Source organism: Pleurodeles waltl, chromosome 2_2, assembly GCF_031143425.1.
Source record: "Pleurodeles waltl isolate 20211129_DDA chromosome 2_2, aPleWal1.hap1.20221129, whole genome shotgun sequence".
Classification (NCBI taxonomy): Eukaryota; Metazoa; Chordata; class Amphibia; order Caudata; family Salamandridae; genus Pleurodeles; species Pleurodeles waltl.
The window spans coordinates 114,061,946-114,075,270 of NC_090439.1; the positions used below are offsets into that span (position 1 = coordinate 114,061,946).

The following is a 13,325-nucleotide window of genomic DNA, read 5'->3' on the forward strand; positions in this document are numbered from 1 at the left end:
TCATGTTCAGAAATTGTTAACACTCTTTATAAAGTAAGTATTTTATTCAGTTAAGGTTCAATGGCATAGTAAAATCAAAAAATATGTATACACCTGTGCAAATCACATTCTACCCAAAACAAAACATAGGGATAAATCTGACTGAGGTTAAAGAGTACTGACTGCGCGGTGCTACGACACTGGTGACGTGATTTTATATTGGAGAAATCAGCAACGGCGCTCCAAGCAGATGATCAGTGCACTGTACTACATTTCCTAGGGAAGAGACCAGTGAGGGTAGATGTCAGGAAGTTTGATCCTTTTTATACTCACATTGCCAGTCCTCTTGCATTGTATGTATGTATGTATTGGGTATTTATAAAGCGCATTCCGGCCCGAGGGCATCGAAGAGCTAACTGGGTGAGGCAGGGTCTACTAACAATTGTGTGGAGGAGAAGGGTGTAACCTTTGGCAAACTAATTCTATGTCAGGACCGAAGGCTTCCATTATGCTGCTCTTTCTATGCTTCAGTTTTTTTCAGTAGCCAATTAGAAAGAAGATTTTATATTACTAAATTTCCCTTAAAGCCAATAATATCACATGACTAACCATAGAGCAATGTCCCTATAAAACCAGAGAACATCAACATATTTCCTCTTTCTCTCTCCGCAACAAGTTAACCCCTTTGCTGCCAAAGCATTTTCCCCCTCAGGTGCCAGGCTTTTTTTTGGCTATCTGGGGCAGTTCGCGCTTAGGCTCTCATAACTTTTTGCCCACATAAGCTACTCATGCCAAATTTGCGTCCTTGTTTCCCAACATCCTAGGGATTCTAGAGGTACCCAGAGTTTGTGGGGTCCCCTGGAGGAGACCAAGAAATTAGCGAAAATATAGTTTTAAAAAAAATGGGAAAAAAGGGCTGCAGAAGAAAGCTTGTGTTTCTCCTCCCTTCCCCCCTCCCCCCCCCCCTGAAAATAGCATCAACAAGTGGTTTGCGGTGCTAAACCCACTATCTTTCCAGCTTTCAGGAACAGGCAGACTTGAATCAGAAAACAACAGAATTGTGGCATTTTACTGAGACATACCCCATGTTTAATATTTTTTTGTACTTTCAGCCTCCTTCCAGTTAGTGCCAGAAATGGGTGTGAAACCAATGCTGGATCCCAGACAACTAAACATTTCTGAAAAGTAGACAAAATTCTGAATTCAGCAAGGGGTGATTTGTGTAATAATCTGCAAGGTTTTCTTACAGAAAGTAACAGCTAAAATAAAGAAAAAATATTGAAATTGAGGTGAAAAAAAGAGCCCTTTCTGTCCACGTCTTCTTCAGGAACTGTAACACCTGGCGGTGAGCCTCAAAGGCTCAAACCTGGTGTTACAGTGCCCTAGGGCACGCCAGCTAGTGGAGATGCTCGCCCCCTGGACACAGCCCCCACTTTTGGCGGCAAGTCTGGAGGAGATAATGGAAAAACAAGGAGGAGTCACCTTCCAGCCAGGACAGCCCCTAAGGTGTCCTGAGCTGAGGTGACCCCTGCCTTAGAGAATCCTCCATCTTGCTTTGGAGGATTTCCACCAATAGGATTAGGGATGTGCCCCCCCCCCCAAGGGAGGAGGCACACGAAGTGTGTAGCCATCCTCAGGGACAGTAGCCATTGGCTACTGCCCTCCAGCCCTAAACACACCCCTAAATTGAGTATTTAGGGGTGACTCTGAACCCAGGAAAACAGATTTTCTGACTACCTAAAGAAGAAGGACTGCTGACCTGAAAGCCCTGCAGAGACAACAACTGACTTGGTGACAGCCCCACCGGCCTGTCTCCAGAATCAAAGAACCTGCAAAAGTGACGCATCCAGTGGGAGCAGCGACCTCTGCCGACTCAGAGGAATGCCCTGCAACCCAAAGGACCAAGAAACTCCTGTGGAGAGCCACTCTGTCTACTCTACAAAGCAGACAGCATCTTTAAAGGGACTCCAGCCTGACTCCTGAAGCGTGAGTCCACAACACTCTGCGCCTGACACCCCCGGCTCGTGTCCAGAGAAACCAACACTGCAGCAAGGACCCCCAGGCGACTCCCACAACGTGGACACCCTAAGACTACCTCCCTGCACCCCCACGACAACGACTGCAGAGAGGATCCAGAGGATCCCCCTGACCACGACTGCCCGGTAACAAAGAACCCAATGCCTGGAAGAAGCACTACACTCGCAGCCCCCTGGCCAGAGAGGAACCAACTACCAGTGCAGGAGTGACCAGCAGGCAGCCCTCATCTTTGCCCAGTAGGTGGCTGGCCCGAGAAGCCCCCCTGTGCCTTGCCTGCATCGCCAGAGTGACCCCCGGGTCCCTCCACTGATTTCCATACTAAACCCGACACCTACTTTGCACACTGCACCTGGCCGCCCCTGTGCCGCTGAGGGTGTATTTTGTATGCTTGTTTGTGACCCCCCTAATGCTCTACAAAACTCCCCTAGTCTGCTCCCCGAGGATGCAGTTACTTACCTGCTAGCAGACTGGAACCGGAGCACACCTAGTCTCCATAGTCGCCAATGTTATTTGGGCCCTACTTTGACATCTGCACCGGCCCTGTGTTGCTGGTGCTGGGTGTTTGGGGTTGACTTTAACCCCCAACGGTGGGCTGCCTATATACCCGGAGACTGAACTAGTAAGTGCTTTACTTACCTGCTAAACTGACTTGAAGTTACCTCCCCAAGCAACTGTTGATTTTTGCGGTGTCCACTTTTGAAATAGCTTATTGCCATTTTTGCCAAAACTGTGAACCTTACTGTTTTACTTCAAAGTTCTATATTTACCTATGCCAAGTGCCTTACCATTTATGTATTTACTTGAATTCTGAATCATGTGCTTCTAAAATAAATTAAGAATATTTTTCTATATGAAAACCTATTGGCCTGGAGTTTAGTCAGTGTGTGTTTCCATTTATTGCCTGTGTGTGTGTGTGTGTGTGTGTGTGTGTGTGCAACAAATGCTTAACACTACCCTCTGATAAGCCTACTGCTCGACCACACTACCACAAATACAGCATTAGTAGTATCTATTACGGCCACTATTAACCTCTATGGGGAACCCTAGGGCCCTGTGCACACTACCTCTCACTTTGAGTTAGTAGATACAGAGCCAACTACCTACAGGAAACCTACCAAACCTGTGCATTTTTTTAAACTAAACATCTAGGGGAATCGAGGATGGGGTGACTTGTGGGGCTCTTACCAGGTTCTGTTATCTAGAATCCTTTGCAAACCTCAAAATTTGGCAAAAAAACATTTTTTTTCCCCTCACATTTTGGTGATAGAAAGTTCTGGAATCTGAGAGGAGCCACAAATTTCTTTCTATCAAGCATTCCGCCAAGCCTCCCGATAAAAATGGTACCTCACTTGTGTGGGTAGGCCTAATGCCTGCAACAAGAAATGCCACAAAACACAACATGGACCCATCACATTTTCCCAAAGTAAACTGACCTGTTTTTTTTTACAAAGTGCCTACCTGTGTATTTGGGCCTCTAGCTCATCCGGCACCTAGGTAAACCTAGTAAACCTTGACACTTCTGGAAACTAAACACATAGGGAAACCCAGGAGGGGGTAACTTGTAGCGCTCTCACCAGGTTCTGTTGCCCTGAATCCTTAGCACACCTCAAAATTTGTCAAAAAAACACTTTTTCCTCACATTTCGGTGCTGCAAAGTTCTGGAATCTGAGAGGAGCCACAAACTTCCTTCCACTCAGCATTCCCCCAGGCATCCCGATAAAAATGCTACCTCATGTAGGTGGTAGGCCTAGTGCCCGCGACAGGAAAGACGCCAAAACACTATGTGGACACATCAAAATCATCAAATACAAAACAACATGTTTTTTTGTGGCAAGGGTGTGGGGGATGGGGTGTTTACAGGGAGGAGCCAAAAACATGTCAAAATTGAGGGTGAACCAAAGCAGGTCCAAAAGGGCAGTTTGAAGAAAAAAAAAATGTTTTTAGGCTGACAAGTGGGGCACAATCTTTATCGGTATAGATGCGACAATGCTGAGTGGTAGGATTTTTGTGGATTACTGCAGATTCCAGAAGGTTTCATCTAAAAAATGTGGGAAAAATGTTTGACTTCAAGCAAAGTTGGAGGTTTTCAGGGCATTGTGTGTAACAAAATGGTGTGGGGTGCATGTGAAGCACACCACCCTGCACTCACCCAGATGTTTAGTTTTCAGATGTGTCTAGGTATCGTAGATTTATCTACATGGCAGCGTCCCAAAGTCCAAAAAGTGTAGCCCTCACCATTCCAAGTGGGACCATTTTGAGAGTTAGGCAAGCTCTCATGGCCCAAATGTAAAACCAAAAGCCAAAATAATCAAATGTCCTCTTGGTTGCCGTTAGGATAAGATGGGGGGCACAACTATGCTCATACTGGTTGGTAGCCACCACCCCACTATTTTTTATTTTTTAATTACCTGGCATCTAGGGGGGGCAATAATGGCCTAAAATAAATGTGCCCCCCAGGGGAGCAACCCTTGCCTAAGGGGTCGCTCCTCACATGTACAAAAACAATTAAAAAAATGTATCCCTAGTGTCTAGTGGGATCGGCCTAATTAAAACGACTTCCTGGGGAGTGGCCCTTGCCAAAGAGGCTGCTCCCCTTATACATAAACAAACCAAAACAAAAGATCCCTGGTGTCTAGTGAGCATTTCTGCAGCCCGATTGCTTTACGATCGGGCTGCAGAAATGCTCAAAGAGACATTAAAGGAAAGGCCTTTCCTTTCATGTCCTCTGCCTGCCCCAATCGGAAGAGAGATGCTTTGCATTTCTCTTCCGATTGCTGGGTGGCCTCTGATAAAGGCAGTGCTTGATCACACGCTGACGTCATCAGATGTCACTGGGTGGTGGGGGGTGGAACGGGAAGCAATTCTCCTTCTATCCCTGCCTTTGGGGGGGGGGGGGGGGGTTGGCCCATGGAGGGAGCGCTGCCGGGTGCAGGATGAGCTGGTCTCGTCCTCTGCACACGGTAACCGTGGACGAGGGCGAGACCAGCTTGGCCCAGGCACCGTAGGGGTTAAGTACACCCTCCATTGTGATAATGTTAGTTCTGTTCCCATGCTAATGTGTCACATGAGCGCGATTTACTCTCGCATCTGTAAGTTTATTACTAGCTTGTCCAGTGTTCTCTACAAATGTATTTCCCCATTCCGGAGCGGTGTGACGCCCTGACTTGTGGAGCGGGAGTGTGGGGGCGAGCAAGGCGCAGCTTCTGCAGCACAGTCATCTTTCTATTTCTAGCCTATAAACTGCAAAGCAGCATGCATGTACGACCCAGAGAATGAGGCCTGTGTGTAATCTTCACTTGTTGAATCGCGTGTGCTTCATTATGGTCCCCTGAGGTACTAGTGCTCCCAATAATGCCCTTGTTTGAAGGAGTTCAGCCAAGGTTATAAAATTATTCAGCAGCTTTGCCCTGAGCTGCTGTTTCAGGTCCTCCCTCCACTTTTGAACTCTTTCAGTCTGACCTGACTTTGGGATAAGTCTTGACTTTCAAACCAGGGGACATAACTCATCCCAGGTCACCTGCATGGGTGCACCCTCAAGAAGTGGTGGACTCCGTCAAAGCCCATATCAGACAAGATTTTGTAAAGGAGGTACAGGCTCGCCTGGGCTCTGAGTGCCCCAGACCCGAGCTGCCTGACAAAGTGGCAGAAACCCCAGAAGTAGATCCTACCATGGTGACATACCTCAGAAAGTATACTAAAGACCCGATGAAAGGGCCGGATAGGGCATAGAAAGCTTGCCAAGATAAATTGCTGGACATGGCAGGCCCTTTAACTAAGATCCTGGAATTAGCCTACCAGTCTAAAGAGTCTAACGTTCCTGTTGATGCAGAAGTCCTAGTAGGCAATACAAACTGTGCAATTTCTAATGAGAGACGTAGCTCTACCTGTATCAAGTTAGACCCTAAGTTGGCAGACCTTGCTTCTTCTAAGGCAGGACCAGCGGCGCAAGGCTTATTGTTTGGGACTCCATTCCTAAAAGAACTATCTACATTTGTTTCTGCTTACTTCAAACTGGACAAAGCCCAAGGTTCAATTAAAAGGGTTCTAAGACCACTTTTTGGAAGGGCTGGGCGTTTCCGGGGCCGATCGTACTACTGCGGATACCAAGACTCGCCAAGAGACAGCTTCCAAAGGGACAGCTTTCATCGAGGTGGCTATCAAGAACAAGGCTCCACCTTCTACCCCTCAAGGTGTTTATTCAGAGCGCTCGCCCAGAAAGGAAGATATAGAGGCTCCACATCCTCCATCCAGAACTCTAATCCTTCAGGTGAGAATTATACCCTGGGTAGAAGTATCTTTAGGGGGACGTACCCAATTCTTTTTTTCACAACTGGCAAAAGATCTCCCACAATCCATAGGTCCTCGAGATTGTCCAGGGTTTCAGGCTAGAGGTTTTTTAACTGCCCCTTCCACCCTCCTACAGTCGGCTTCTCCATGCACGCTGGGTTTTTCCCAACTAGACTAGAGTTTCATTCATTCCGAAATTCAATCTCTCCTCTCGAATAATGCGATAGAAGAGTCCGATCACACCCCAGGGGCCTCCTACGCTCCATTTTTCTGGCTGAAAAGAAAGGTGGCTGCTCACGATTAGTTCTCAATCTGGGAGAATTCAACCAATGGATCCTTTACTATCATTTCAAGATGGACGGGAGCCATTTGTTGTGTGACATTCTTCAAGTGGGGAATTGGATGGTGTGTTCAGACTTGAAGGACACTTACCTTCCCATCCCGATATCTGCGCCCCACAGATGATTCCTTCAATTTCAATAGATGGGCAAGTTTTCCGAATTCAAAGTTCTCTCTTTCGGCCTATTGTCAGCTCTGTGGTGCTTCACAAAGATAATGAAGCCGGTAGTGGAATCTTTAAGTCTAATTATATATCTCGACAACATAATCATTTTGTCACAATACCCTCAGATGTCCACCCTGCACTTGGAATGATCGATATCCCTCCTACCCAATCTATAGAGGTTCTGGGGATTCTAGTGATGTTCCAGTCAGCCCAGCTTATTCTCCCTTCTTGGAGTGTGAAGATCATCAAGAGCGAGTTGTGCGTTAGCATTGTCCAAGTGGATTATATCCTTGAGATCTCTAGCCCGATTAGTGGGACTGCTGGCCTCCTTAATTCAGGCGATTTTCCCAGATCGTCTGCACTACAGAGCCCTTCAACGCTTGAAGATAATGCATCTGAACAAGGCCCTGTCATACTCTCATCAGATCCCTCTTTCGGAGAACGCGAAAACAGAGCTCTTATGGTGGTTGACCCACATAGGAGAGTAGAATGGCAGGGCCATTTCCCCCTCAATGCTGGAGATGACTATAGAATCAGATGCCAGCCTTTGGGGTTGGGGAACCCGTTGTAGACAGATGTCCACGGAAGGTCGTTGTTTCCAGAGAGAGTTGTCTCTTCATTACAATTGCCTGGAACTCGTACGCAATTCAGAGTTTTGCAGCAGTCATGGCAAAATGCTGCATTCTCCTTCGCAAGGACAGCATATTAGCGGTTCGGTATGTGAACAGGTTTGCGGGACCTGATCCAAATTATTGAAAGGAGACTGTCAAAGGTTCCTGCATTTTTGCATCTATAATCACATTTTTGTGACAGCGGAGTACCTTCTGGGGCAACGGAACGTGGTCGCAGACTGGCATTCTCATCATCTGAGGGATGTCAGCGATTGAAGACTTAACCCTCAGATCTTCAGTCAGATTTGCGTCTCGTTTGAACAGTAAACTACCAACTTACTTCAGCTGGCGTCCAGACCTGGAAGCGAAGGCGACAGATGTTTTCGTTCAAGATTGGAGTCCCTTCCACTCCTATGCCTTTTCCCAGTTTGTGATGATTCCAAGGGTTCTAGAGCAATTGGGAAGATAGGAAGCCGAGATGGTGCTGATCACTCCTCTTTAGCAGGCTCAAGCGTGGTGTCTGACTATTCTGGACTAGCTTGTGCCCCTCACGTCCTCTTACCCTGGCGCTGGAATCTCCTCCTGGTCCCAGTGGGCTTTCTACATCTATTGACTCCAACAGGTCAACTGTCACTAGTAGCTTGGCACCTTTCAGGCAAAGATGGAGTCTCCCAGGTCTTCGAGAAATGTTCAAGACTTCAGTAATCAGTCATGGGCTCCTAGTACCCACAAACGATACTCCTCTGCTTGGAGACGCTAGTGTTGTTGGTGCAGTTCACAAGGTGTGGATCCCTTTAACACTGACTGTACCATGATACTGATTTTTTTTTCTTCCGTAGCAACGTCAGAGATGGCATATAGTTCCATCAACAATTTCCGTTCAGCAATATCTCCTGGACATGTGTTTATCGAGGGGAAACCTGTGGGTCAATTACCCATTATAAGTAAATTTGTATGGGGTATTAGGATACCAAATCCTCCTCTTCCCAGATACTCAGAGCTTTGAGACTTTAATGTGGTCCTTCAGGTTTTTAAATGCCTAGCCAAGCAACAAATATTTGTCCAGGAGACAGTTGTCGGCTAAGTTGACTATACTACTTTGTCTTATTTCATGTAAAAGAGTATCAGATGCAAGAACTTTAGACTTAGCAGATAGATGTTTCTCCCGGGAAGGAGTATCTTTTGTTATCTCTCAATGAACAAAGTGTAAAATCAGGTTGGTATCTTATTGGCTTTTCCTGATAACCCTTAACTGTGCGTGGTACAATGTTTGAAGGATTATGAGGTGAGTACAGCCTCTTCAACTTTTGATAGCCCTACAGAAGCCATTTCTTCCAGACTCCTTCGCTACTTTAGCAAGATGGATGAGATGGCTTCTGTCGGAGGCAGGAATAGATGTGTCAAAATATGGCGCTCATTCAGCAAGAGGAGCAATGGTGTACAATTTTTTTTCTTTGGGATCTCGTTTAGAGGATATCTTAAGTACAGGCAGATTAGTCTTCAGATTCTACTTTTAAAACGTTTTATTGTAAACCTATTATGGATATTTCTTCAGTAGTGATGGCACGACTTTAAACTACCAAAATTGGAGCCTCCCGTCCTGATTTAGAATTTCAAATTTTCTAGCTTTTGCAACAAGAATTTTCAATTCTATTGAGGACAGAGATGTGAGGATTATCCCAACCTGTGATGTCATTCTTTGGTATTAATGCTTGCATTTATATGTTATTTGTAAATATTGTGGGACTCTTCAGCTACGTCCTGATCGATGTTCGGTTGGACTCTAAATCCCGGCTTTTCAGACTAAAGTTCTGTGTTCTTGTTTGGACTGTTCAGCTTCAGTGAATTAACTGATTCAGTCACGCAAAGAAAAAGGAAGTGTGTTGACATCCTCTGGTTTTATAGGGCCTTGCTCTATGGTTATTCATGTGATTTTATTGGCTTTATTTATAGTGTTGGGCATTCCAATATCTTTATCATTGGCTTTTTCCATCATTTTTGTATACTCAAATGCTAACATAAATACTTTACATGGCCCCACCTGGAATTAGCCGGTTCAGCTTAGGTATGTGGTACGAAATGTGATTGGCGATATATGCATGGATACTTGTTATCATCATTCACATTTTTTCCTACTTGTGTGCAGTGGATTGCCTAAAATGTTCACACTTTGCCTCACGTTTGCAGTCAAATGCAATGCCTATCTTCCACGTGTGCAGCATGACTTCTTATGTACAGCTGGAATGCAGTACGCAACAAGGAGCATTGTCTCTGAGTCTTGCAGTCCTTGTATGTCTTTATTGTTTCTTTTCTCTTAATCTCTGGCCCTCTAAACAGTACCTAAAAAAAAGACACAGAAGAAGCGTTTTCCAATTCAACAGGAAGAAGAAATATACGAATGGGTATTACATATGTACGCCTCCTGGATGTATACTATGCCTTAAATAGAGAAATAGGGATCCCTGGTCCTGATAAAAACCATGGACATTAAAGGGCCATTGGCTGGAACTTGCTGACCTGTCAGATGCAGGAGTAACTAGCACTATTAGGCATTACTCTAGTTTTTTAATCATCTCATTACTTTCATTACTGAATAAAGGGAGTTGCCTGTAGGAGGCTACTGAGATTTTTATGGTTACAATTCTTAATCCCATATGCCATCCTACATCCATAAAAACTCCCCGTGACCAAATGGGAAGCCTGCTCACCATTATTGTTAGGTTGAGCCTGGCAGTACGCATGCGCTGTCTGCAAGACATGTTGTATTTACTAAATGGGCTTTGATAACGCTTGCTTCTTCCCATTGGTTCATTCCAGAATCGCTCTTCTTTGCTGGCTCCTGATTGGTTGGTGCACCCAATACTTCACTTCTGTTTGTAGCGGAGGAGCACAGCTCAACTACAGAATAATTCCCCTTGATTAGTAGCCATCTGCTTTGATCAAGTACTATTTCTTCTACACCTCTCCCATTCCCCCTGCCCTTGGGCTTTATTCACATGCTCGCTCTCTGCCGCATTACGGCCGCTGTGCTTTATCACGGCATGGGGGCCTCTTGTTGTAAAATGGGATGAGCACTTTAAAAGTGCTCATTTTTTGTTTTCATATTTAGTGTTCTTTATTATGCAGATACCTACTGCATGGCGAACGTTTAATTTTTTACTAATCTGGACCGAGCGTTTCCAGACACAGGTCCTGCGGTACACATATACACGCGCAGGTGCAACACAGTCTTTTTCTCCGTGTCTTGGTGAGGCACATGCGCAATATGATCCTCCTTTCAGTTACTCAAGTCGCACCCCACAAGGTCAGCTTTTTAGTTTTTCACCATTTTACCTTGAGCTTCCTTTTGGCCATTAAGTCAGGCCAGCATGGAGACAGAGCTTGCAATTTACTGATGCGACGGCACCAAAGTGACGACAACGGTAACAAAAAACACATAGCTAAAAGCATTGTCATTTACAATGCCAATAGCTCTAACTAAAATGTTAATTAATACAATGATGGTTTAAACCCATTTGGATACAAACGTCATCTTATCTTCGTTATGTGTCTTGTTGTACAGTAGAAATCAGTATATTATACACACAAACAATAACCTGGTGTACCTCTCTGTTAATAACTGCAGCCACTAATCTCATAACTTCTACCCAGTAGGTTCCTAAATGTGGGCATTCCCAGAACATATGCTTAATCTCAGCTCTCTCTTTCCGGCATCATGGACAGGTTTCCCCCACTGTGTGAAAGTATTTGTTTATACGGCTTGGAGTGAGGTGAGCTATGTGTAAAATAAAAAAATAAATCACTTTAAAACAGGCATTGTGTGATATTTTCAGTGTTGTGTCTAAAATATTCGTCCAGTCCTTATCAGGAATGGGTGCTCGCACATCCTTCTCCCAGTTTGCTTTTAGGGTGTCTAATGGTTAGAACATATCTCTACAAATTACTCTGTATAGGCATGTGACTGCCTTTCCAGTGCCTGTCAACAGGGCCAAGTATTAGACAGCAGCCTGAGACCGTGATTCCGTTAGGTCGGTCCTCCAATGTTTTCAAACATTTGCTGTGACTACTCTAAGGAGTAGAAAGTGACCTTGGGGCAAGCCAAATTCTTCACAAAAGTCTTCACATGGCAGGAATTCGCCAGTTCTAAATTAGTCCCCCACCTCCTGTCTTCATCCAGGTTGTCAACCCTTTCCAACTACCTCCGGGAGGTATTGCTTTCAGAATTGTCAAGGGTAGATCAGTAGAGTATGGGGCATGTGTTGTGCTTTTGCAAACAGCTGTTCCAGCACTGCCGGACGACTCTGTATTCCTGTGTCTCCCCCTGCAGCTCAGCCCATTCCCAACAGGACTCTCACTAACTGCTGTAGTGGCAGTGTAAAGGGCCTCATAGGCCTTTCTGGTGCATGTCGCGTTGTAAGCCATTGTGTATACCACTGTAACTGAGCAGCTAAATAGTAGAATTCAAATCCTGGCACCCCAAGGCCACTATCCCCGATAGGTGTTGCAATTTAGAAATGGCCACTCTCCTATTACCCCATCCCTACAGGAAAGTTATAGTTAAGTAGTTCAGATCTTAAAACATTGCTCTAGGAATCCAGAGTGGAAGCACAGAGAAAAAATACAGCAATCCTGGGAGAGCTACCATCTTGAGTAGGGCCAATCGACCTGCTGGTGACAGCGGGAGCGTTTGCCAGAAGTCAGTGCAGGACCTAAGCAATCTAATCGCTTGGCCCACAATCCCATCAAGCATGTCCTGTCTGTCATGGTAGAGTTTTGTCCCCAGGGAGGGAAGGCACCGGGGTTTCCCACTGTAGAGTCCCCAGTGCGTTTAGAGAGGTACTATCAGCACTCAAAGGGAATAACCATTATTTTTGCCAGTTGACTTGTAAGCCTGTAAGGGCGCCAAAATCTTCCAGCATTTGCTTGGTTCACACCAGGTCCGTGGTCATGTTTCTGAGGAAAAGTAAAAGGTTGTTTGGATATAGAATGATGCAGTGGTATGACACTACTATCTGAAGCCCTGGAAATCTCCTTCCCGTCCTAGCCAGGCTATGGCTCCATAGCTAGGGCCAACAGCAGGGGAGATAATGGACAACTGTGGAATGTTCCCCTCTTCACCCTGTAACTATCTGAGATAACATGTCTTGTGCAAACTCTGGCTGTAGAGTTGGTGTATAATAGTCTGACCTAGGCCAAAAATCCTGCGCCCAATCCCATCGGGGCCATTACATCGTAGAGGTACTCCCATTTTAGGCTGTTAAATGCCTTCTGGATGTCTACTGCAAAGGCCACTACTTCGGTCTTATCACAGGTGGTGTCATCCATTAATGCTAACATCACTACTTCGGTCTTATCACAGGTGGTGTCATCCATTTTTGCTAACATCAGACGGATGTTGAGTGCAATATTTCTGCATGGACTGAATCCCGCATGGTCGGGGTGTACCAGGTTAGCCATGTGTTGTAGGAGCCTAGTGGCCAGGATCCTGCTAAGGATCTTGTATTCCAAGTTTAGCATCGAGAAGGGCCGCTAGGCCCTGCAATCAGGTGCTAGTTTTGCAAGGGTACTACTAGTTCCTCCAATGTGGAGGTCGAGAGGGCACCCGCCTCTTTAGCTGCAAAGTAAAGGGCTGCCAGCTGTAAAAGTAGCATCAATGTATAATAACACAAACAGTGCATGCCCTCTGTGTGTAGTACAGGAAGCTGACCTAATACATATGCTCTGGAAGTGTGGGGTAGTGAAATAATATTGGGAAGAGATCATAAACAACATCACAATGATTACGAACAGGAGGCTCCAGTCCACCCCGACAGTGACATTACTAGGGGGATTTCCTAGACCCTACTCGAAGAGAATCACGACTAAATATTTAGATTTAGCGATGATCCTGGCAAAACGGGAGATTA

At 45.5% G+C, this 13,325-nt stretch overlaps 1 protein-coding gene across 6 annotated transcripts in view; it reads right to left on the reverse strand.

Moving 5' to 3' along the window:
* Positions 1 to 13,325, reverse strand: part of RELCH (RAB11 binding and LisH domain, coiled-coil and HEAT repeat containing) — a 1,006,576-nt gene that overhangs the window by 63,894 nt on the left and 929,357 nt on the right. The window lies entirely within an intron of this gene.